Source organism: Falco punctatus (genome assembly GCF_963210335.1).
Source record: "Falco punctatus genome assembly, chromosome: 4".
NCBI lineage: Eukaryota > Metazoa > Chordata > Aves > Falconiformes > Falconidae > Falco > Falco punctatus.
In genome coordinates this window covers 32,471,607-32,497,921 of record NC_137583.1, presented here as the reverse complement: position 1 = coordinate 32,497,921, position 26,315 = coordinate 32,471,607, and the positions used below count along the sequence as shown (strand labels likewise).

Below are 26,315 nucleotides of genomic sequence, written 5' to 3'. Positions count from 1 at the left end.
TGCCTGCCCCTAGCACTGGCTCTGTATGGTTATTAATATTTTTTTCATCATCATTATTATTATTTCTACTACTGTTCTAAATAACAATGGAAAAAATTCCTTCTCAGAGATTTTTTTTTTTTTTTAAGTTACTACATCCTGCTGCAATACAAAGAGAAATAGTCTTATTGTATTAGTGGGTGAGGTTCCTTCATGCTGGATGATGGGGGCATGAGGAACTATGTCGGAACAAATTGGGTGTTGGAGTCAGACAGCACGGGGAGTCACTGCCTCAGGCGCCTGGAAAGGCTGGCTTCTCCAGTCCTGCAGCAGTTGTAGCCTGGAAGGCACAAGCCCTGAAAATGTGGAGGTCCCACAGTGTGACAGACCGCGCTGGTAGGAAAGCAGGGAGGATCTATCAAACCACAAATGAGCAAAGAATTGAAAGCTTTTTGCCTTTTTTTTTTTTTTTTTTTTTTTTTTTTTGATTGATGCCAAATGATTGTGTTGCTGGCCTCAGGAAAATGGAATACTAACAACAAAACACCATCATTTGGTGCCAGTCAAAGATTCCTTGCTCAGTCCCAAGCTGAAACACTTTCGGTTTGTTTGATCCCTGGTGAAAAAAAAAAATAAAAATCACAGACACATTTAAAAATGAGGTATTTTGGACTGGAAAAAGAGGGACGACTAAAATACTTTGTTTTCTTCTCCAAGTTTTGACCAGCTTTCTTGTGTGAAACTGCAAATTTGCCTCAAATAATTTTTGTCCAAGAAAAAAAAAATACAATCGTAGCATCTCTTGCTTTAACTCAAACTTTTTTTTTTCTTTAGCATCACATCATAAATATGATGTAAGGACTGCATTTCCGTCAGACACTTCACTTCCAGTGAAGCAGGCGCAGATATTGAGTAGCTGCTGAGTTTGGCTCAGCACTCCGTGCACCTGGGACTGGAGTGCAGTGTCCCTGGCTGAGAGGACCATCAGCCGCTGTTGGAGGACGTTTCTGAGGACAGCTAACAGAAATAACAGTCAGGAGCTGTGCAGACACAGCTGAGCAGGCCTTTAGGCATGACTCCACTGACCTCTGGCTGATTCTTGCAACCCCTGTGATCCCCTGGTTATTTGGGTGATGCCTCAGGTCCCCCGGTGCAGATTGAGACCTTGACACACCCAGAGTCACGGACAAGTGACAAAAGAAATCCTGGCCCTAAGGAGCTCACATGCTGTTTTCACTGCCTGTTGAAAGGTGCTAATGAGCTTTGGCCTGGAAATGCTGAGGCTCTTCTCCAAAAAGATGTTAAATTTTGCCGTCCTGCAGAAGATGTAACTGCAGCAGATGTTGTGCTGAGGCTAGAGAGCCAGAAAGATCTCAGCTAGTAAGAAGGATAGCTTATCACTTCTCCCTTAAGTGACAGATCAATAAAGGCTCTTCAAAGTTAGCCCCGCAGGTCACACTGCATCAACAAGTCTGTAAGCACAGTCGTGGCTCTCTATCTCACAGCCAGGGTAAGGGGCCCAACGCCACGATACAAAACCTCAGAAGCATACAGCCAAGAAAAAGCAGCATAACACCAAGAAATGCACAGTTATTTCCACAGAAACCATTTAAAAAAAATATCATCACTTTTTTTGTGTTCTTTGTTCATCCTCCCATAAATCAGAGAGCAGAGTCTGTAACAAAATAAACCCCAATACACCGGCAAAATCTCTTAACTTATGCATCAGCAGCCTCCACCACTATTCAGCTTGCAGCCCACCCCTGAAGCAGGAAGGTGCCAGGACTCCTTATTTACAGACAGAAAACAAACCCACCGTTTCTAGAAGGTAGCAGGTCCTGAATCTGCGCTGCACAGCTGCTCTCCTCCAGGTGGACTGACAAATACAAGCAGAATACAGCAACTGGCTAAAGGGCAGCTTCAGAAACAAGATGCCTCTGCAAATGAAGGATCTTTGGTAGCTGTACCTGAGCTTTGAGCATCTCAGGGTCCACCTGAGCATGTTTAAGAGCCTGATTAACTCCCCTCGAGGAGGCTGAACAAGTCCCTGGTTCACACCTGAGTCAGGCTCTTCTCTCCCACCCACACGGCTGTGCCCCACTCATGGCATCACCCCAAGCAAGCTGGCTACCCTGGCTTTCTTGAAATTAAAGTGTTTAGCAATCTTTTGTAAATACTGAAATAGATTTAATTATTCACATGATGAAGGGGAGAAGACCCCCCACTGCCCTTTCCCAAAAAGCAGGCAAAGTGGCCCATTGCAACAATGCAGGAGAGGAAGGCGTGTGCCACCCCAATCCCATATGAAGTATGTGCAGCAAATCTCTCCCTCTGCAGTGTGTTGCCAGCCCCACATGCCTGTTTTCAGAAATGCTTGTACAGCACAGAAGAAAATTGAAGATTTATCTTTTTTATTTTTTTTTTTTTGCTACTCAATCAAACAAGCCCAAGCAAGTGAATTCTCCAAATCCAAATGGTTCTCATGCAGAGCAACCCAGCCATAACCTCCTCCATCAGCTGCCTTAGAGGAGGGTAAATCACAGCTGTGATGAGATGTCCAGGCAGCCTGGTTCCCTCATCCTCCCCTCACATTGCTTCACTCCTCTGGAGCTCATGGAGCCGAAAATAGGAGTGATGGCAGCATGAGTGGCATTGCTGTGTGTGCCCTGGCTTCCCAGCAGCTCACTTAGGCAGTAATGAATAGAAAGTGAAAGCTCCTTGAGCTGACAACCTCACACCTGAAGTGTGGAGCTGCAGGTCTCTTGTATGCCTATCAGAGGACAGAGTGCAGACATTGCTTTTCAGCACCGGGTGTGCTACCAGATCCCCTCTAACTTACGCGGGGAAGACGGGTGTCTGGGTCACCGGCTCCTGACAGCACTGCCATTGCTTCTCCCTCCACGAGCTTCCTTTCTCAGTTTTGTTTCTCATTATTTCACTTTCTTTCTCCTTTCTCTCTGCTGCTGTTTTTGCACCAGGGTGCTGTGGCCTCCCAGCCCCCCAGCGTGCAGGGACAAGCTCTGTGTCGATGGAGCACACCCCCTTCCCAAGGGAGCAGTGTGTCCCTGTCCCCAGGGAAGCCCTTCCAGCCTTCTGGGGCGATTAGGAGAACCACGTCATTTTCTTTTCCTTTCCGCCTCCTTAATGAATTCTCTTTTCCAGCCTTTGGGTAGCGCAGGCTGTTGAAGAACCCCTCGCCGCTCCCTGCTGGTGTTTTGCTTTGCCCATCCTTGCGTGTGGCTGAGTGCCATCCTCCCCATCTGTGCCTTCATGCCCACAGGTACCCCCATGCCTGCGGATCCTGGGCTGCTCCCTGGGTCAGGCAGAGCAGGGGGAAAAGAAAGCACAAATCCTGAAATGTGCCATCAGCCAGGACCATGAGGCGGGAGGGGATTCCCCAAGCAGGTTACAGTGCTGTGCACCAGCAGTTAAACTGAGGTGGGAGGCAATAAAGGTGTGAAACTCTTTGTCTAGCTAGAGCGTGAATCAGCTCGGTCACATCGAGGAGGAACGGTGGAGCAGTTCCAGCAACACAAAGCACAGACAATGGACTTGCCTCTGTAGCAATTGCATTAACTCCTTTATAGCTTGTTTTCAAGCCCAGAAATAATCAATCAAAGCTATGGAACATACTGAATTGTGTTTTGCTTATTTTTCTAAAATTATGTACAACTTTATGAGCTTGTCAGCAGCAACTGCCAGAAAGTCAAACTATCAGAGTCAGTAACCCTGGCTTCAAGAATTTGACCATCCTCAAATTTCTTTTGAAGTCATGACATTTTTAAGGCTAACACAGCCTGTGGTTCCTTTAATAGTTTTAAAATTATTATTTCTCAGTTCCTCAGCTATCCACATAGCCCAGTGTCACATTTTCAGGCTTTTCTCTGCAACCATAAAGGTAAAATATATTTTTTTTTTTTTATCGTTATAGCTTTTATTGCGTGTTTTAGAAATGGATGCTGTCAGTCAATGTTTGAAAGTTCACAGTAGGTTTGTGACAGAGCAATCCTGAATCATCTCTGTTTCTGCAGGAATTCCGACTGTGTTTAGTTTACTCCCATCCAGCAAAACAGATGTTCTTATGAGTATGGCCAACTAAAGTCATAGCTGACAGGTAAACAGATATTTCAGTCCTTGAATCGGGGCTCGGTACCTTGCTGGTCACCAGCCTGGGCGGGTACCACAGGACCACCCTCAGATCAGCTCTGCGCTGTTGCAGTTCACAGATGCACACACATATTCATCATGGGTTGGATCAGATTCAAGTCTGAGCCAACAACAGTTGCAGGGGAAGCAAAAGCCTTTTCCTGTTGCACACGCAGTGGGAGATAAGTTGGTGCTGTGGCCCAGACATAAATCAGTGCTGGGAACTTGAAATTAAGACTTTGCTCCAGCGATGAGTAATCTCTTTGCATAATTGCTCTCTGGATGTTTTGGATACAGCGACATCTTGTTTCTCCTGTAGCAGCAGATTTTGGAGGGTCTTTCTTACTAATTCACATCAAGTCTTGTTGGGCTGCAAGTCTGTCTCAGTAAAGTGAAGAAATTGCTCATATTTAGAGACTTAGACAAACATACAAATGTTTGTAGAAGAATGAGTCTCCCCTTTTTAAAACATGCGTTTCCTTCTTTGTATCTGTTTTGTCTTTGGTTTTTTTGTAAACTTCTTAGCAAATGCGTTGGCACGAACAATATGTTTCAAGCAAAGAGAGCAAATACTTTCAGAAAACAAAGGTTTTAAAAGTCATAATGGTTGATTCATCGTAGTAAACATCTGATTTATGCATTTAATGTCCCTCCAGTGAGGGTGTTAAAGTATTGTCCAAGACTGAAAGGCACAATAAAAATCATTATAACCAAGTTATAATCTTGAACAAAAAATGTTGTAAATGATCTACGTTCCATAAGCTACAGCCCAAAAAGTGTTCACAAAAGAGTTTTCTATGATGAATCATTTCCAGGGAAGTTATCATCTGCTCAGTAGATTTTCAGGTGGCTAGGGAGGTGGGGGGAGGTGTAAAATGAATCAAAGAAAAATTACTAATTATTCACCCTTTTCTGACATCCACAGAGGTGACCCAGCTGGCTGGATACACCTTACTCATGCCCTATGGGGAGAAAGAAGAGAGGTAAAAGTAGAATAAGAAGTCTCTGTTCCTTTGGAGCAACATTTATGTGTACTTTCCAAAACCATCCACCTGCCAGCGTAATAGTCACTTATGTCTAAGACTTTCCATCTAAAACAGATCTACTTCAGGAAAAGGGGGGTGAACAGGGCAGCTCTTTAGTACAGGAGGGAACAGGGATTTCTGAGCCTGTTCTGCACTGAATGCTGCTCCAGTCCACAGAATCACAGCATGATTGAGGTTGGAAGGGACCTCTGGAGGCCAGCTGGTCCATCCTCCCCACTCCAGCAGAGCCACCTAGAGTCAGTTGCCTGGGACCGTGTCCAGGTGGCTTTTGGATATTTTTGATGGACAGTCTACAGCCTCCCTAGGCAACCCATGGCAGTGCTCAGTCACTCTTACCATCGCACTGCCTATAGTTCGGATTTGCATCAGCTATGAAAAATAGGTGACAACAACAGGGTTGTGAGAGAAATTAGATGCACACCTTTGTTCTATCATCTTCCTAGGCTACAGCAATTGGCTGTGGTCAATAAATCAGCAATCATAAATTTGGTGGGTTTAGTCAATTCCTCTTCTGCAGATTCAAGCCCTCCTGAGAGATTTGTTATTATCCAGGAAATGCCTCTAGGAATCCTTCCTTTAAAATCCTTAAAGATTTTATCTGACATGGTTTAACAGGCCGGCACAGGGTCTCTGTTGTCAAAATCCACTAAAAACGCTGAAAAATAAGGCTTATGTTGTGTTCCAGCCTAAGCTGATCTTTTGAATGGGAGAAAGTTTCCTCCTAAAGCAATTTGTCTGAGGCCCAGCTCAACTCCTGTAACTTTTTCCAGCCGGTTTCCCCACTCCGTGCTCTGGATCGCACAGCTGGTTATGGGCTTGGTGAGTGGCAGAATTTCCCTGTACACTCTTCCCTTCCGAAGAACACCACCTCAGCCCTGTTAGAAACAACTCTGCCATCAGCCATTTCCACCAACTGTATGCTCCTGAGCACCTGTATCCCAGGCTTCAAGTTTGGTGTTAAGAGTTAATTACACTGACAGTGCTGCCTTGCTCTAATTCATTGCAAAACAGTTGAACTTCTATTTGATCTCATTTCTTGGAAGTGAAACCAGGCAGGGCAGGTGAGAGGGAGATCTGTAAAATGCACTCACGGGTCAGTGGAGTTACGTTCCCGTCGTATCGCCGCACCCACGATGCTGCCCACATCCATAGGCAGGCATGCCATGTGTGTGCCGCCGGAGGGCTGGATGTCAGGTAGGACAGGAGCAATTTGGTATGAAGGTGTGAGATGGCTGCCAGGTCCTCTGCAAAGGGTCAGTTCGGGCGAGGAGATATAAATGCAGGGATTCACTTGAGACTGAAACACTGACCCGGCAAAATCCTGTTCAAGAGAGTTATTTGAGCTCTTAATTGGAATCAGGAAGAAAAGCTGGTTTGGGCATTTGCAGGTTATTGTTGGGGGTTTTTTATAGTGTTTAAAATCACAGAACTCAAAATTCCTTTTTAGTATTTTTTTGCATAAAAAAAATATTCTTAAATTACATAGCAAGAGAGAGACACAGATCAGGTACTCAGGAATTATCTGTTCTCTGCTAACATGGGCACATTGTTGCTGTTGTAAAATCACAGCTTGACTGAGCATGGTGGGGTCACTGTGCTTAACTCGCAGCATCCGTATCTGTGGCGCTGTGCAAATTTCTTTTGAAGTGAGCTGGTATTTCGACTCAGTGAGTCAAAGTGAGCTGATACTTGTTTCTCAAAGAACAGAATGACATGAAAAACTTATCATCATATTGAGATAATAGCCAGGTTTGGGCAGGAGACAGTTCTTCTGTCAAAGTCAAGATGCAATTTTATAATGTCAACTTACTTCTGCAAGTAAGAAAAAAATCTGAAAAATAAGAAAAAAATGAACTTGGTCCATATTTATCAAGAAGTTTCATTTTGTACATAAAAAGCTGCTTGACTTGAATTGAAACTTTTTTTAAAAACCCAAACAAATCACTGTCCCTTTTTGCTTATTTTGGTCTCATGCATCTGAGAAAACTTCAAAAGATTTTTCAGGTCGAGAGATCCAGCAGAGAACAGCCTTCTTTCTCAACAGTTTGTGTGAGGCAAGAAAAGTTTTTCAAAAAGTCCTAGCAACTACAAGTAATTACTAATAAAGCACCAACTATCAGCATGATCAAGCCACAGCTCTAACACAGTCTTAGGAAGCAATTCTCTGTACTTTTGGCTTAACGAAGCAGCAACAACAATCACAGTCTTTAACTCCATGGAGTAAACAACCTCTCTCCTCACATGCTTGCTTACGAACAATGCCAGCCTTTGCACAGCAAGAGCTCAGGTGCTCATGGGCGACCTACCTATCGCTGCTTTGACCATAGCTATGTGAGGTCCACCTTACACTGTCATATCTGAAATTCAGAGAAGAAATCTACCCTATATTAACGTGCTAACACTCTTTAATGTTGTTTAACCATTGTCCGTGTTGCAAGAATGTCTTTCGGTCCCGAGTACGTTAATAGCCTCTGCTTGTAGCAGTTCTCACCGCACACTGGCCTTGCAGCTTACAGGCACTTACAGCCATACGTGGAAGCAGCCGCAGCACTATCCTGCCAATTCCTATGACCCCCGAGGCCCAGGGTGTTTAAGGGAAAGTCTTTCACTTCTTACATTCCTGAGCAATTTTGGCCATGGCAGTGCTTCAGCTCAGGGACTGCAATCTATTCTTCCACCCTTTCAGCAGCTGCAAAACCAAACTATTTACAGGGTGCCTAAATGCTTCCAACTTCTGCTTTGCTAAGGTCACATTTTTTTCCAAAGAGTTTATTTGTAAGAACTTTCCACTGTGCTGTTCACCACCCCTTCTGACTCATTAACATTTTCCCAATAGCTGAAGATGAGGGGGGGCAAAAAAAAAAAAAAAAAAAAAAGCCTGCCTTAGGCTACTGATATAAGATAGTATAAATCAAGTTCTATTTTCACTCTGTACTGGATCCAAACCTAACAATCCATAAAGGTAAAGGTACCTTTACAACTACAGTTACTAATATATATAGTTACTAAACAAATAATTGGAATCTAAGATGACAGGTGCATAAATAATGACTGTGAAGGAAATAGCATAAAAGAATGGTAGTTTTCTATGTTTACATTACCATTTTTACATGACTAGCTCATCTAGTATTCTAAGTGCTATTTCAGTGTCTTGCTGCAAAAGGATTTTCAACCATATTGCTCTGTAGACTATATGATTTCTTTCCTTAATATAGCTTTTGAGCTGAATTGACTATCTGTATGATCACTTCAGTAACAAATCACTGCCAGGACAAATTGCTCAAAACATGCTTTGTTACAGGTTATAAACACAGAATTTAAGAGGCAAACCAGGGTTTTCAACCAAACCTCTAGAACGCTACAGTAAAGGCTCTACCATGATTATAATGCTGCAAGACGGCCACATCCCTGAGCTGAGGACCCTTAAACCACATCTCTGTTTGGTTGTAGTGTGCCCCCACAAGAAATTCTCCATGTGTTTTAAGAAGCAGTCAAAGAGATCAGGTTATTTTCTTTAATCCTTAAAGCAAATGAAGGCATGTGTCAGAGCTGTGCTCTCCAGTTGCCTCTGCTGTAACCAGGATGGCGAGGCTTGCTGGGAGAAAATGATTTCGGCTTTATTGCTTTGCTGAATCAGGGCCTTAGGACTGACTGGTGAAAATGAGTAATTTGAAAAGTACAAGCTCATTTTGTACTTCTGCTAACTGACACAACACTGTCCTTGCTTAATATGGAAACTCATGATCTCAGGGGTGTCTTTCCTCCTCCATCTGAAAACCAACAGGGATGACTGTTCTTGTGTGCCCTCTGTGAACCGGTGACACTGATTTAAATAATCATTTCCACACCTTTATTGTACTTTGTCACACAAACTTTTTCTACAGATGACCTTTTGGAGCTGGAAACTCTGAACATTGTGGAGAGAACATAATTTCCTACCTGCTACTGCAAGGGAGATTTGCAGCGGCAGCCCTGCGCAATGGCCCGGGCAAATAAAACATGTGAATAGCAAGATCAGGTGAGGAATTATGGTGAAATGAACAATGATCAAAGTAAGCTGAAGAGCCGGATCCTACAGGACAAGAGGAGCTAGCCACCTTCTTCTTAACTCAGTTTTTAACTTCTGCTGTTGGGAGCAGAATTTCAAGCACCTTGAAATCAAGAAGACCAGTAAAAATTGGGATGACACTCTGTCCCAGGCAAGGGAAAAAAGTGAAACTGCTGAAGTCTTCACCGTTGCAACAGAACAGGTACTTTGTAATTTGTAAGATACCTCTTAGTAGCCATCATGAAGCACTTGGGTCCAGATGAGGGAGATCCCAGCATTTTATGAAGCATTAACGCAGTGCATGTGAGAAATACAAAGGCCTATGGGGAAAAGGTTAATATTTTGGTTCAAACAGGTACAAGAACTGGAAGACAGCATCCCACTGCCCGTAACGGTGTATCTAAGCCGCAAGCCTGCAAGCAGAAGGAGAAGGAACTCCCATAAAGGACAGGGTTAGTGTACCGAGGGCAGGATGGCTCCAGCTAAGGACAGTGCTGAGCCAGGGGCATGTGAAAGTATCTGTGGCAGATATTTGGAAATTCCTCAGCAGATCCCTTCTGCCAGGGCACAGGCTCTGGTGTATAACCTCACTCCTGGCCCCGTGGGCTGGGACGCAAGGGTGAGTGGAAAGACTGTGCTGCTTTGTTAGCGCTGCACAGCCCAAATGGGCTTCCTCTTGGTCTCCGAGACTGGTGATGAAGAACACAAGAGGCCAAGCTAAAAAGCTTTGAAGACAGAGACAAAGAGGTCAAAGAATCAGCCACAGTCTGCGAACTAATGGCTTTTTGCCATTGTACAGGACGAAGAGCACGGTCTGTCTCCACCAACACAATCAGCATAACAGCACAGCAGTGGGCGCTGCACGAATTAGGGTGAAATGCTGATGTCCGCTGAGACGTCTGACTGCAGTGGGAGGGCTTGTACTCCCTCTGCCTTGAAGCCTCAGTCTTTGAGCACCACACTGGGGATTTCTGCCTTTTGAAAGGCTGCTTTGAAGAGCCGTACCTGAATAAAGATATCAGATACGTACCACAGACAACTTGCTACGAATACCTGTTCCCAAAAGGTCTAGTGTAGTCTCCTGATGAAATAAATGTATTTTTTCCATAGGTGGAGTGCCAGAGATGCACATCAGGAGTATTTAGACCCATGAAATCCTGATAACAGAAAACCAGCAAGTCAGCTGTGAGTCCTGACACTAAGTGGCAGGGGTTGTACTCCCCAGCAGTGGCACCAAGCAGCTTTCCTGCTTAACCCCAGGGAGCTCTGCCTACTTCAGGGCAAAGAGGAAGAAAAGTCTGTTTGTCATCATGGGGCCAAAACAGTGGTAGGCAAGTTAATCCATCTCACAAGATTCCTGTCGTCATCTTCTCTACAGCTTTTAGGTTTTCCCCCTTTTCCAGTACATGTGTACAGAGAAAAACAGCAGAGTGATGAAAGATTAAATAAGAATATGTTGAATGACAGATTCAATGGATATTATATAATGAACACATTCTTCAGAATTCTTTAGAAGCAAGATTTGTCTCGTATAAATAAGATGGAGTATTTCAGCATGGCATGGGACCATTTCTGTCCATCTGGCTTTGCAGAGAATTTATGTGGGGAAGCAGAATTCACTTCAAGCACTGGGAAAAAGAAGAACTGAAATGATATTGGTAAAAGAAACAAACAAAAAAGAATCCTGACTAACGCTATTTAAAAATGTGGAGCTGTTCTAGGAAATTTAAAAAGAAGTGGGAACTGATGGAAATGAAAGAACTAAGCTTTGAATTTAGTAAACGAAGCTTACTTGATTACACCCATATGCAGTCACTGATGAGCTCTTGAGCAGAACTGATAAAAAATTGGATTGTTTACATGTATTAAACCAAGCAAATGGGAATCTGAGTTCAATGCGCCAAAAAACCTTGAGAATAAAAATGCTAGCAATAATTGCTACATTTTATGTGCCAATGGCATGCCGGCAAGGATTCTGCATCAAATTCTGACCAATGGAAAAAGGTTGGGTGTGTGAAACTGTAATATCACTTATCTACCAAGCAGGCCACCTGATGACTGACAACTTTAATTTTAGCGTGAAATTGGCTGACTAGCTGTTGAAACATCCATCCCTTTTGACAGGGATAGTAGTCTCCGGATATTTACCACTAGAAACTTCCAAAGTCAGCCTCCTGCTCTACTCATCTTCATTTCAAGCAGCAAAGAAAGCAGCCTTAAGTGAAATTACAGCTCTCCATTGATGAACAGGGCAGTGATTTTCTCATGCTTTTGTTGGCACATACTGTGCCTGCCTCTATGGAAACATCCATGTGCTCCTGAGAAAATATAAGTACTGGGGGGCTGCGTACCTGGAAAGCAAAGTGCAGTCTTTGAGGTAGAGGTGTGAGTTAAAATTAAAGAGACTTTATTTTGTATGGAACAGATAGGTGGATCGGGAAGGCAGACTTTTGACCAGAACCCTTTTTGTGTTCACAGCTGAATGCAGGCCCAGCAAAAGAAAAGAGCTTGAATTTATTATGTACATGATCTTACATAAGGAAGCTATGAATATAATCTAGTAATGGGGTTACAGCACACAGTACCTTATGGCACTTGCACAGAAAGCTACAATCTGTCTTTTCAAAATAATTAATTGGGAGAGAGAAGAGTCAAAATAACTATGACTACTGTACATTTACTGTATTACTAAATACCCTGAGTATTACAGTGCTCTCCTGCCTGGACAGAAGAGATATTTCAGTCTGAAAATAGCTGTGCTTTGGTAAGCTAGGAGAGAAGAGTCTCTCATTTTTAAGCTGCAATCTCATAAAGACCTGACATGTTTCTAAAGCCTTTGCATTTGTGTGTCTTTGCTTATTTAGGAATGTCATTAGTACTTGCAATCATTTAATTATTCTGATTTTGATATTTGCCATCCAGTCTGGGTTGAGGGAGTGTTTACAGCTAAACAACAATTAAAACACAAGCCAGATAGCAAATTCCCAAATCCTTCCAAATCAGCCTTGAATTGTGAGCTGTCTTCCTCCAGGACTGTTTTTTACCAGAGAATCCACCATCAATTCCAGGGACTTTGCCACAGCACCATGTGCGGATTTTTTTTTCCCTCCAATTCTATATTTAGTCATACTTGGAGTTCTCCAGATCAGTCCATGCACTTCTATAATATTTGGTTTCACAGTGAAAAAGGTCCACAGTGGACATCCCTTCATTCACTGCAACAAGAGACTTTCCAACAGCCTATGGCCAAGAGATCAAGACAGCCATTCCATAGGGAAAGAGACAACATTAAAAGAAATCAAAACCCCATAAAAGTATCTGCCAAAATACAAATATTTCTTACAGATTTCTGGCTATTAGGATGCTATTTGCCATTTTGCTTCTGCTGTTTTGGCTGCCTGGTGCCCCAGAGTAGTTGTAAACCTTACCCATAGCAGCTCTGGAGTGACTTTGCTGTGCCAAAGCAGGACACAGGATACTAATGGTGTTTAACTTTCCTAAAAATGCCATCTAAACAGTGGCCTAAGGGAACGGTAAAGTACATATGAAGCCTGAATGCTGCATTGACTTTTGGATTGCAACAGAAGGCTTCCACAGAATTGAAGGATTACTGCTAATTTTTATGCAAAAAGGAAAAATAGAACTGACGAGTATAACTTGTACACATAGAGTATGCTGAATGCTGCATCAGCCCAGAGACTATTAGCACATAATTAATTAAAATGGTTTGGCACTTAGGCTTATGCTACTGACACTATGAGAGCTGATGTTGGCCCACTTTCTCGTCTCATTACAATCCATGTCAGTAGGATAGACACATCTGAAACCATTTCCTGCTCTTTGCTACAGTATTTGCCAATAACAGGAGAAATTGCGGCTGTAAAAGTGAAAAAGCATCTCCAGCATTGCAATGGAGGAATAGATTATCCTCTGGTGCCGATTACAATTGCAACGTAATTTGGTGAGAAAAAATTAACTCCTCCTTCTGATGTGGTCAAGGGAATGGTTTCGTGGTGCTATGAAACTATGCATTGATTTGTGGCGCTCAGTAATGAAGGATTACCATGAACAGTCTTTAAGACATGCTTGGGTAAGCTTGAGATGCTCTCTCACCCCAGGCTTATGAGTTTACAAGCTTGCCTGCCCTCGGTGAAGTCATCCATCAGCAAGAAATTGTTCTTTCCAGAATCAGACCTTCATTAGTGTTTTCTTAAGGACCCATTCCTGAAAAAAAAAAAAAAAAAAAGAAAAAAAAGTGAAAAAAGAAGGAAAGGTGTGCAGTCAGCCCTCAGTGCCTGTTTAATAGCAGAGTGACATGCTCTTGCAGGTGAGCGCCCCAGGCAGCTGCCAGAACTTCTCACCAGAGCATACCACCAAGATCAGCCTTGCACAGAGCTGAAGGTCTCCTGCTTTGGAAAACAAAGCAGGAAAGGTAGATGTGTATAATAATGAAACAGGGAATTAAATAAAATTTTTAAAAAGTCAGATTTTTGTAAACTTCAAGAGAAAAAGTTTCAGCTTGCATTTTTTGGGAGATAATTTAGCTCCTTTAAAAATCCCCTGAATTAGAATAGGTTCTCTTTGCCAGAAAATATTTTCTTCCAAATGACTGTAGTCCAAGACTGTAGGAAACCCAAAGGGCTCTTTCTTTCTTAGGTTTAAGGACAAGGACTTGCTCTGACTTTGCACGCAAAGGCAGATCGTCAGTGTGGGTAAGTCCTCCGAGCTGCTTCGACCTCAGCGGGGCTACGCTGTTACCTCAGCTCAGGCTCAGTCTGCAGCACAACCGTCTTGACAATACCGTGGTCTGTGCCGCTGCACAACGCTTTCAATGCAACTCTTGAGGATTTATTAGTGTTGCAGTGTCACCATGAGCTGATTAATTATCAAGGATTTCTGCAGAGCAGCTAAAGGGAGAGAAACATGCTTTGAAGAACAGCATCATCCGTGCCAGCCTTGTAGCAGAGAGCTAATTATTTCTGCCTATGTCATTGTTGTTGCCATCAGAGGGGAGAAGCTGGCGTTTCTCCAGCTTCTAGTACTTTAAGGTAATAACGAAGAGTGTCTCAGCATGCTGGATGTTAGAAGGAGATTTAACGTGCTTGCTGAATTTTGTATCGAGCTCCTGATTTGTGTCAGCAAGACCTGCTAATTCATAAGGAGAAGTGTCATCAGAACTTATTTTACATACATTTAGACACGGGTAAATTATGCTGGAGAAAGTCTGCCTGTAAGCATTAGTACCTGCCACAGATCCCGTCTGACTTGAAAGGCTGCCAAGGGACCCACTGAGGGTAGACCCCAGCGTGCAGCAGCCTGCTCACATACACCCCTCCAGGACACCTGCCCGTCACCCTGGAGAGAGGCTCGTGTATGCCATTCCTGCTGCCTCTCTCTTTGCAAAGAAACCTCCCAAGACTCTGTCCCTACCAGCCTGTGCTACCCATTCCTGGGATCCCTGCACAGGCCTCTGCTCTTCCAGCATCCCCTGGACACTCCAGAGGCTTTGCTGACCCCATGGTGCTGCTGGGAGCAGTCTCCAATGGCTTTCGCAACTCCCCTCCCCTCTCCTGTTGTGTTTATAAAACAACCCCCCCATTTGCCATCTAAAAATCACTCAAAATATGTAGGAATTCCACTGATATACTGTTTTCCCATTTACTACCAAAAAGGAAAACCACTGAAGCCAGATGTAGGTGGATCAGCAGTTGGGCTCCTCAGACAACATGGGGCTCCCACTGCACTGGGGGACGAAGGGACCCCCCTGCTGTCAGCTGTGGCTGGGGTGGGCACTGCAGGTCAGACCGAGGGGAGCAAGTGGCTCATGTGGCTCCATACTGGAGTCTCCAAGGCTGCGACATGTATTTTGATACCATGAAATCCCAGAACCCTTCATAAAATATTCATTGCTTTTTTAATGCCACATCTTCTAATTTTAAAATTCAGCCCCTAAATAATTTAGTAGATTTATGGAAAAAAAAATAAAAACAAAAAACAACAACAGCAAAAAAACCTCCAACAAACAAACCCCCCACCGAGGTTGTGGCACAGTTACCCAATTAAACTGGTCAAAGATTCCCAACTTATTTATTGTGAGAGATTTATAGCTGTGCCCGCTACCTCCAGGCATGGAGCCTGTTTGCCATCCAAAAGGCAGCAGTTAGCGGCGATGCCCTGGTCCTGCCAAGAGCAGGGTCATGCCTACGCGACGTGCAACAACACATTTGCAGGTTTGTGAAAAAGCAGCAGGTGAAACTCAGCCACAGCCCTGCCATCACTCTCTGTACCTTCTCAAGATGCCACAAACTCTATAGCTTTGCACCATACATCTCAAAATGTTATTCCTCCCTGGATGTGCCACCTCCCTCCTGTCCCACATGTTTCCTGGTCAGAGTCTCTGGGGGCCATTTGATCACCTAGTCTGGACTCCTGCATTACAGGCGTGAAGACACTGAGAGATGGAGAGTTCAGATGTTCCCTCAGCACTCTGCTGCAGCATTGAAGGCCCTGGTTTGGTTTGAACTGGTGTGCTTTCAGCTTCCAGCTCTTCAGCCTTGTTACAGCTTTTCTATGCTAAACACAAAAGCCACCGTACCCCAAACTTTCTCTTCTTCCTTGTGCAGGAAATGCTATCCCACAGAATCAATCCAAGTGGGCTTCTCATAGCTATTTATCTATATAGAAAAGACTGACTAGTCTTAAAGATGAAATTAAAATACAACCCCCGCTAGCTATGTACCTATTTCTCAATAACCAGATTTTGTCTCTGTGGTTTGTCGCTGTTTAGGGCTGACTTTGCATAGGCGACTCTTCTGAATCCAAGCTCAATTCACCTCTCACTGCAAAAATACAGTATGTCCCCTGAAATGGTAAATATGCCAGCTAGCTTTCCCAATTTAATTAACTTTTCCCCAATGGCCTTGCTTAAATAGACTTCAAAGTTCAAAAGCAAAAAAAAAAAAAAAAAAGAAAGAAAAAGAAAAAAGAGAAGAATTGCATTTTAATAATGTGCTTGACAAAAATGGGGAAAAAAGGAGTTTTCATTATTTGGTATTGAAGTCATGGAAACTCCTGTGCCTAGCGGCTGTTTTGCCTTTTATAACATCAATAATTTAAAACTTAATTGTTGTGCATTATTTGGTTAAAGAAGATTATGACTCTAACATTTGCATTTATTTATTCAGTAATGGTGAGATAGCTCTTCCTCAGTGAAAATATATTTGGAAATTCATTCACCCTGCAAACAAAACCACAGAGTAGCTCATCTCTAATGCTACTATTTAACCACCAAGAAATTAAGCCTCTCTGTTCTGTTGTATGATGAGAAATGTCTGTTTATTACCAAGCCATTTTGGTGACTTTTCTGCAGTGCACTTGCAAACCATTTAAAAGGCATATTTTGAGGGTAATCTCTGGGAATAACAACCCCATTGTATTGTGCTTAAACTCAGTGAAATTTCTTGGTTGTATCTTCAAAGGGCAGGAGACATTTCTTAATGCCTTTCATTTATCAGAAGAAATTAAACCTCCCCGGAGCAGTCTGGGTGCAAAGGACAACGCTGTCAACCTTCAGGACAACAACGCATGCAGTGGCATGCTGTCACTTGTCACATCTTAAAGGACTTTGCAGGCTGCGAGGCTGAGCTACTGCTTTCTGTCTGAATTAAAGACCACACAGAGCCCACAGGCTTTATTTGAACCTGGTGGAGGGCAGGGTAAAAACTACCGAGTACCGTGAGACTGTCTCAGGACGAAGACAATCCCCACCATGAATCTGCAACCCCCAGAGGGAACTCGCTTGTGCTTCCCAGTTGCCCCAGTACAGGCAGTTTGCTCTGGGGGCTTCTGCTTGCCCGCCCCCCCCCCCCCCCCGCCCTGGCGTGCTTCGTGCCAGCCCTTGCCAGGCAGGCAACATGCAGCTGGGCAGCCCTGCACTGCGAGAGTGCTCCCTGATCCTCTCAGCTTTTAAGATTATTGCTGAAAATCCCATCCACCATTAATTATGGGGAATTTTGACGTGTTCACCTGAGAAGAATGCAGGCTTGACTTCACTTTCCAACAATACCACCTGCGGTCCTGCAAAGCCCCAGTAGTTCGCACCCAGTGCTCAGATGACCACCAGAGCAGCAGGAACAACAGCAGGGATTCAGGAGGGAGGAAGGGTCTTTCAGGATTAGAAAGCAAAATGTGAACTCTACTGGGATTAAGTGGCACAGAAAATTCAGCTGCTCTTTTAAATCCAGCAATCTTGTAACATAGAGCACTCTTGAGAGCCTAATCAGAGCAAATCACTTTCAACTGTTGATTTAAATTAAAAAAAAAAAAAAAAAAGAAGGACAGGAGCAAAATGGACTGTAATACCTTCTTTCTTTTACCAAGATGCACAAAAAAACCCAGAGAAAGTGGGAGGTAGAGATTTCAAAGAAACTAATTTCAATGCTCAAATCCTGTGGACTATTTCTATACATACACCCTTTGGAACATACCCCTGATGCAGAAAGGCGAGCACTAGGGACAATGACATTGGCGTATAGATATGTAAATTAGAAAAAAATTAATAGCTTTGAAAAGTTTACAGGTTCAAGAAGACCACCAATTCTGTGACACATTTGACGAGACTTGAATCTGCAAGCGTTTCCACGCAGAGCATAACATTTTCCACTTTCACACTACACACAAATCTGTGTTCTGCAGAACTCCGATGAATTCAACTCTGACAGCAATTAGTCTCACCACCTTATCATATACTACAAAAAGTCAAGTCACATGGAGTACAAAACTAAAGGTTGGATTTTCTGAGGTTCCTAATGCCGGTTCAGGCATCTGTGCAGATTTTCAAAATGTGCATTAATGAGACTCCACGGAACACTGAAGTTACTGCAGAAAAAATAACTCCCCGAACTGCAGGTTATGAACCTACAGGGAACGAGTTTGTTTGTGTGTTTTGGGTGGTAGGTGCAGTATCTGCTCTCTGAAAATAGGCAGCCTGAACAAACCCCGTTAGTTACCGAGCTAGAAGATAGCATGAGGGTTGATTGCAAGCATCTGTAATAAAAACTAGAAATCCTCAGGAATAATAAATGCCCATAATAAAACTTGAATCCCCTTCAGGGAAAAGAATAACCAATGACCTTGCAAACACCTCATGTTAGAAATATGTGAAAGGTGGCAGTCTGTCTGTGTGCAGAGGGGTGAACTGTGATTAATAGCAGGGACTGTCAGACTGCAAACTCCATTTTGGATGAGGATCTCTCCTGCTGTCCGTTACCTCCACATAGTGATAATACCCACAGAGGTGTCAGGAGATGATTTTGCCCCTGGCACAGAGCTAACAAGGATCATTAAACTCTGATGAACGTCCATTTAAATTGATCTTAGTCAAGAAGCTGGCTCCTCTCCAAGGCAAGCGTTTCCCAACGCTGGTCCTGCTGCGCTGGGTGGAGGAGGCTGGGCAGGCAGGGCAAGGCAAGGTAAGAACAGACAGCAAGCGAAACCAGAGGGAACCTGTGCCCGAGAGATATCCCAGGAAAAATGTAGCGCGGTCATTGCAACCAACACAAGCATGGAGGTCCCCAGACGCAGCATGGCTGGACCAAAACAGCCATCTGGATGTTCTTCTCCAAGGAAAAGGCAGCTGCTCTGCAGCACTCGGGGGGTGGACTGGGAATACAGAGATACAGACCATTAGCAGAAGCTGCTGCGCTAGAGATGGAGGAATTGGCAGAGATCCATAGCTTCAACCTCAGGCTAATGCAGGAGCACAGGAGGTGTGATTCCACCTGTAGAAGTCCACAGAAGGTGCTGCTGAGGGTGTTGTGGCGCTTGTTCCGTGCCCACCTGGCAGCAGCGCTGCAATCCCTGTGAGCAGGCAGCAGGTCGCGAGGAAGCGCAGCAAAGCAGGGCTGCTAAGACACCTCAGCCCAGAAAACAGGAAATACTAAATAAAAATCCAGTCAGTCCCCTGGCATTCCCCACCACAGTTAGTGTCTATAAAAGTACTTGCATGTGTTTAGCAAAGCATCTAATTAAGTGGAGCTGGGTGGTAATATTTGCTCAGCTGATGCCTCTTTATTGGCAATTGCTATCACTTGTGCAATGCTCCTGTCTTTTGTTTTCAAAGGCCTGCCTGTGTTTTTATCGCCATGCCTTGCTCTTAGGAAGGATCCAAAGTCATCTGAAAATGGTATTCCAAAACCTAGGGAAAAGTTTCCTGCTTTCCAGATAACCAGTGCTATTTTCCTGGTTGCAAAGAATACAGACTGCCCGAGAATCATAGCCAGTCTATAATCTGCTGTACTTTATCTTATATTTAAATGCTGTATTTTCACTTCAGCAGATATATCACCAGCCTCACCTGGCCATTCACAGAGGAACTTCACCATTCACTATCTGCCAGCACAAATTACAATTGCAAGCGGAACATTATCACATTGTTGTTTTAGGGAGAGCAAACCAGTAAAAAAGAACCCTTGAAATTCCAAAAGTTGATTTGGAGGCAGATTTAAAGGAAGACAATGCTTCAAGGCTATCTATTATTTATGTTCAGCTATGCTGACCTTTGAAAAATAATCTTAAGTAAATCGCACGCAAAGAGCATGGAAAGACCTGACCCAAATGTCATTGGAAAAGCTCACGTTGGGTTATAGTGGGACCCAGGTCAAGCCTAACACTAAATGAATTTCTGGGTTGTTATAATCTTTATCCTTGACTATCTTCCATGTTATACCATATGGTTATCAAAATGTATTGCATTTCCATCTGGGTGTTTGCATGAGCTGTACATTAACTCTCAAAAGCGAACCTTCACTATGAGGAGAGGAGGGTGGTTTTAATGGCTGAGAAGGTCTGAAGGTACAGATCCACCACACAGCATTTCCACAAGTGTGTGTTCACCCTGGTATGTTTTATAAACGGATGTGTTTCCTGTTTTTTCTTGTTTTATTTCTTGTCTAGTTCTACTGAAATATATTTACTCTGTGCCAGTTCGTAGCCTGTGAAATGGAAGGATAGTTCATCTGAAAAAGAAAAAAAAACCACAAACCATAAAAAAAAAAAAAAAAAAAAAAAAAAAAAACAACCAAAACAAAACATCAACCCAACCACCCTCCTGTCTGTATCACACATGCTTGGAGCTTGGCTGGAGGCTGCAGAGCTAATGAAGAGGATTAGCGTTTCGACCTTGACAGGTACTAATTTGGGAGACACTTATTTTCCTTTTGCAGAGTTTCCTGTGCAAATGATTCTGAGAGGGAGGATCTAAGCTACAAGAAAGATCTTGTTATGCTGTGGCTTCATAAACGGGAGCTTCAAAAATCAACAGAGCCTTATTATATATGGAATAAACAGAAACTCCATGAAGGAACTCACTGTCTGTTGTAGATTCATGAAGTGAGAATGGGCATGATTTTCCAGTAGATAGGAAGTCATTCACTGCCTTCAGAGTTTCTGGCTCCACAAAGATCAGAGATCCAGATGCCCTGTACCATTGCCTGCAAATACAAACTGGGAATTGTGGAAATGCAAGAAATCTTTTCACGCAGGAATCAAGAATCCTCCTCTCTCAAACTCTGGAGCACACAATCCTCAGTGTTTTAGATTTTTTTGACTAAGACTTGGAAGGGAAGAGAGAAAGCCTAAGATGTGCAATAAATTGCATTTATTTATGATTCTGCTTTAGTTTAGAACCCACTCAATTTATACCAAAAGCCCTTGGCTCAGAAACACTGTATATTTTGCATAATACACAAGTACTCAAAGAAAAATGTAGTATACAAAAACTAACCAAGATTTTTTAAAGTGACTAATGTTTTTTAAACGTTTAAATATAAATAACTTTAAAGGGAACATAATTTTCATAACCCTTGAATAAACCTTTTCAGCTCTTCTTAAAGTAGACACTACACTGCAGTGTGGAGGTACTCCTAGAAACCTGAGCAAGCTTTTAATTTTTAAAATCCATATTTTAAAATTAAGAGGTTTTTTTCTCCTCTGTGAGGACTGTCAAACTACTGTCCTATACAATGTAAGCCCCTTTGAGCTTTCTTCAAATACTCTTAACAAGGACATGGTATTTTCTTAACATAATGTCCCAACCATTTTCTTAAACAGCCGTGACAGTTAAAAGCTTATTTTTCTCTTGTTCTTTCTTGTTTTTCTTAAAAAATAAAACGAAATAGATATGAAAAAAGTGTTCTGTAGTGACCTTCTTGTCTCCTTTACCAAGTGCATCATCTTTTGACAAAAAACTTTTCTTCCTATATCCTCCAAACTTCATCCTCCATTTTCTACTTTCCATGTGTTCCTGGAAATTCATGCATTTAACTTTTCCTTCTTCCATTTTCAGTTATTCTACCCATTACTGGTTTTGCTCCCAGATACTCCTTTTCTGTTGCTTGTATGACTGTGCTGCTCCTGTGTCTCTAATACTTTCCCCTTACTCCACCTCCTTCCAACTTTTCCTCCTTCCCAACCCTATTAATTTCTACTGCTACTGCTCAGGTGGATTCTGATGCTTAGCATCTTCCACCCCAATTAGTCCTCTTCTCCAGCCCCCTCTAATCAATTATCTTCCCATAGTCTACCATCTTCCCTCACAATTTCCCAAAATAATACCATTGACTGATAAGTATTTCCATGCTCTATCCATCTTGTGTTTATGACAGCCCCAAAATAAGCTGCCTTACTCAGCCATTGATGGAGTTTCCCAGTGGTCTTCTATCACCAATTCACTCGGTGCCACCCTCTTTGCTGTCAGTCAGCTTTTCTGGGTGTGCAAAGCCTGAATTTCCTCTTCAGTTTTCTTTGCACCACCATCTTCCTTCCCAGTTACTTTGACATCACCTTGCTTCTCACAGTTTTCCCCCATTAGCCACGTTCTTAACCCACCTCTATCCATTTCAGCATTCCCAACATACCTTCCCACTCACACTGTTATCATTCTGTTTCAATATTCATATCAGGGGTAGGAAGCAACCAGCTCAAGATAAAAACAGAGCAGAAATTCAGGTGATGGCTTGTGAAGCATGCAGCTTTTAGCAATCATGGCCAATGACATTTTGAGGCTATTCTGCTCAACCAAGAGGCTGGAGGCATCTCCCCTGGGATGGTAATTGAGGAACTAATGCTGTCTTGCCAACAGACTCTCTTTCCTGGTCTCTGCCCAACAGACATGACTTGGATATGATCCTTCCCCAGTGCCTTGAAATCTGGGCATACTAAGTAGTCATTTTCCCTTTTGTTCAGGTTTTAATTCAACCTCTCTGACCACAACAGGTGGTGATGTTGGAATCGAGTACTGAAGAGGTGCATGTTGCTGTTCTCACAGGACGTTGTATTTGTGGTCCAGTGGCAGCTGTTTAATAATATTTATATTTTTCCCCACGCATTTTAAGTGCATATTTAGCATAAGGCATTCCTCCCCTTTCAGTCCGTCATCTGCCTTTGCTCATTTTTTTATTTGATTAGTCCTGTGCTGATAAATTTGCCATTCCTCTATGTCCTACCAAACTCATACCTCAATTTGCACATGCTTGTGCCTGTTTCCCTCTCCAACCACTGACACTTCCATAGAATGACGCTGACATGAGAGGAGCACGTGGAGAGGACAGGGACAAGGAAAATGAGGAGAAAGTTTCTATGTCTCATTTATTTTTTGCTTCTAAGCAGGCAGATGGTGATGGGTCATGGGTTCAGTTGCATTGCTGAGGTTGCTGGCTAGGTTCACGAAGAGTGAAAGAGCAGAGGAATAAAGGAAATGAGAATGGTGCCTGATGAGAAATCTGTGTAACAGGAAATCTTTCCAAACCAATTTCTATAGACATATCGCACCAAGGGATCTTCATTTGAGTACTTACACACTCCAGGAATAATCAGCTTATTTCTCCATTAAAAGGCTGGAGTCCTCCCTTCCATATCCCTCTCCAAACCAGTTTCTCCAGGCTGCAGCTCTGCTGAGAAACCCAACATTTTTCCTGAGTGCTGGAAGCGTTGCCCATGCAAACCCTGCGCACAGCAGAACCCCTGTGAAGGGCTGGATGCAAGTGCCTGCACAGGTCAGAGCTGTTGATATGGCCCAGAGTGAGAACACTCAAACCTGTCCCGTTCCTGTGTGTAAGCAGGATATCCATCTCACACTGCCGGTCATGAAGGACAGGCACCCCCCCAAAGAAAACAGCAAAGAGAATAGCAACAGCCTCTTCTGAAGCCTGATTAAAGCCGGGAAAAGGTGTAACAGTGGTCCCTGCTTGCTTCGTAGACCTGTTCCTGGAATATCTTTTAGATGTGGGCTTATCTATTGAAATATACAGAATGGACTACTTTTGTTTAGTCATTCTTTCTTGGTTTTTTGTTGCATATTTACATACAATCAATTTCCCAGACTGGTTTTGCAGGGAGCGGAGAAACTACATAACTACATGTGTCAATTCAATAAATTGTTCCAAAGTAAGTAACCTGGTGTGCCACGGAAAGATGGATTTGTTCTTAGTTACTCATGTGGAAGTCTGAGGTATTGAGTATATATATGTATGCTGTGCAATTCCAGAGTGTAAAACTGGAACAGAATTATCTGATATTCTGGCGGGAGGAAGGTTTTAATGCCTTTTACCTCTGCCAAGTCAACCCAGTGGAAAGAGAAAGAGAGGGATTTTGCAGTGCCTTTCTCAGCCATGAGTACCAATGTCAGGTCCATTAGCTTGATTTTAATATTTCCCAATTTGATTAGAAGTGCTGGCAGTTGGGAAAAAAATGTCCTTGGACTAATAAACACAGAAAATTTGATCAGGGAGCAACAGAAAGAACTTGCTGCACAGCCTCACAAGTACCACTTTCAGAGATGATGCTGTGGCTTGTTTCAGTTTCTATAATAGTACATGGAAGAAGATTAATATTTAGTTCTTCATGATGATGCTGAGAACCTGGACTGTTGTCTGGAATAGCTGAACCTCTGAAGTGTGCATGTGAATTTATTTTGGGTTGTTCAGTTTGGGGTTTTTTTGGGGGTGAGTCATGTTTTAGTTTGCTTTTTATTTTTCTTTTTTAAAGATTCATATGAACATAGCCTTGGGTACAGCAATATAAATTCTGCATCTTAGCTCAATAACTCCTGTACCAGGAGAGGCACAGTGAAATCAGTGGAAGACCTGAGCATGCTCTGAGGGCATTTTATAGCCCATGGAATTTTATTTTACTTTTTTTGACCTCTTCTTTACTTCTGCCTGCCTGCATGATTGTTGTTGAAAAGAAAAGTTAAACTAGCCCAAAATACAAACCTTTCATTTATATATTTTTTTAAAAATTATTCCAGCTCTTGGTTCCATCTGTGCAAATCAAAACCCATGGTTGGATAATACACAAAACCTTATTAAAAAATACTAAGCTGAATTATATGTAAATTAGGGTTTCATTGTCTTTCATCTCATAAAGGCTAATAACATTACAGATGACAACCTTCTTATCAAAAATAGTTTCTGATACAAATTACCTTTGACTATATTTACAATGTCACTTTTAATCAAGTAAATTGTCAGGCTATAGCACTTCTGCAACCTACATTATGCAAAAAAATGTAATGAAGAGGGAAGGGCCTACAAGTGCTTTCAGCTTTAACCAGCTGCCCATTTCATACCAATTACTACCTCTTTAGCAAGCTTCCCTTTCTGTTCCTAGAAGAACACTAATATAAATGTATGGGTTCCTCTGAAGGAGATACTGTGCAGAAAAAGCTTATTCCACTTACCAAGAGCATTTGCCTTTGTAATTACACTTACTTTTCTTACTCCTATGCAATCAGTAAATACAAGCTAAAAATAGCCACTTTAATGCCAATATGGTCCCTGACTGTTTCTTTATTATGTCACTGTTAGGTTAGTTCAATGTTCCATTAGTTTGTAAGTTAACAGCTTTATCCAGAAGTTTTTATCCCTGCAGGTGCATTTTCACTCAGTGCACACACCCTCATCTACACGTGCATCTCCTGCAAGGATACAGGTCACACCAGCAGTGCTGTGCCCTGCTCTCGGGATTCAGCTCACGGCCCACAGCTCAGCCACACACTGGCACATTTGCTGCGGCTTCTCCCTGGGCCCGCTGAGATGCAGGTTTTCAAATACAGGTGGGAGTATTTCCACAGTTTGTCCCATTGTGGTGTTGGTGGTGTTTTTTCTATTGGGCGTCGTACTGAAGCAGCAAGCATTTAAAAGCAGGGTACTAGCACTAAGACTGAGTCTATCAAAGGCAGATGATGCCCATAGTCGTGCAGCCATACCTCAGCTGCCTGCTCTGGCTCACGATGCCATTAGGAGACCACACTGCCCAAACTTTCTGTCTGCAGATGCTGCTGTTGCAGGCTGGCCCAGCGCATCAAGAACACCAGCTCTCTGCACAGCCAAAATGGAAAGAGCTACACTTTATGGTGGGTTGACTTTGGCTGGATGCCAGGTGCCCACCAAGCCGCTCCATCACTCCCCTACTCAGCGGAAGTGGTGGTGGTGGTGGGAGAAAATAAGATGAAAAAAACTTGTGGGTCAAGATAAAGACAGTTTAATGAAGCAAAAGTAAAAGTTGGATGTGTGGAAGGATGTTATTCCCTACTTCCCATCAGCAGGCGATGTTTGGCCATTTCCCGGGCAGCCGGGCTTCAGTGTGCGTAGCAGTTGCTTCAGAAGACAAATGTCATAAATAACGAACACCCCTCCCTCCTCCTTTCTCTTAGTTTTTATATCTGAGACATATGCCATGGAATATCCCTTTCGTCAGTGTAGGTCAGCTGTCCTGGCTGTGTCCCCTCACCAGATCTTGCCCAGCCCCAGCCTGCTGGTGAGGGGGGGAAGAGCTGGAAAGACAGCCCTGGTACTATGTGAGCTTGGGGGACTTCAAATGGGGAGACACTCCCAGTGTTTGCCCTCAACACTGGCTGGCTGGAAGCAGAGGGGAAACACTATAATGTTTGCTGACCACCACAACAGTGTGCTTGGGTCCTCAGCTGGTGGACATCACTGTAGTTCCACTGGAAGCAAAGGAGGTGGGCTGATTTACACAAGCTGTGAAAAAGAAATTTCAGGAATACTGAGTCCAGAGCTTCACTGGCATTGTTTAAA

General features: G+C 43.1%; 1 long non-coding RNA gene across 6 annotated transcripts in view; it reads right to left on the bottom strand.

Annotated features, from left to right (window-relative positions):
* LOC308061881 overlaps positions 1–25,788 on the bottom strand; it is a 49,763-nt gene extending 23,975 nt beyond the window's left edge. For all 6 annotated transcript variants that reach the window (XR_013927380.1, XR_013927381.1, XR_013927382.1 and 3 more), the window contains exon 1: positions 1,796–25,788. This is a non-coding gene — a long non-coding RNA (uncharacterized lncRNA). The remainder of the gene's footprint in view (positions 1–1,795) is intronic.
* Positions 25,789–26,315: the final 527 nt, after the last annotated feature.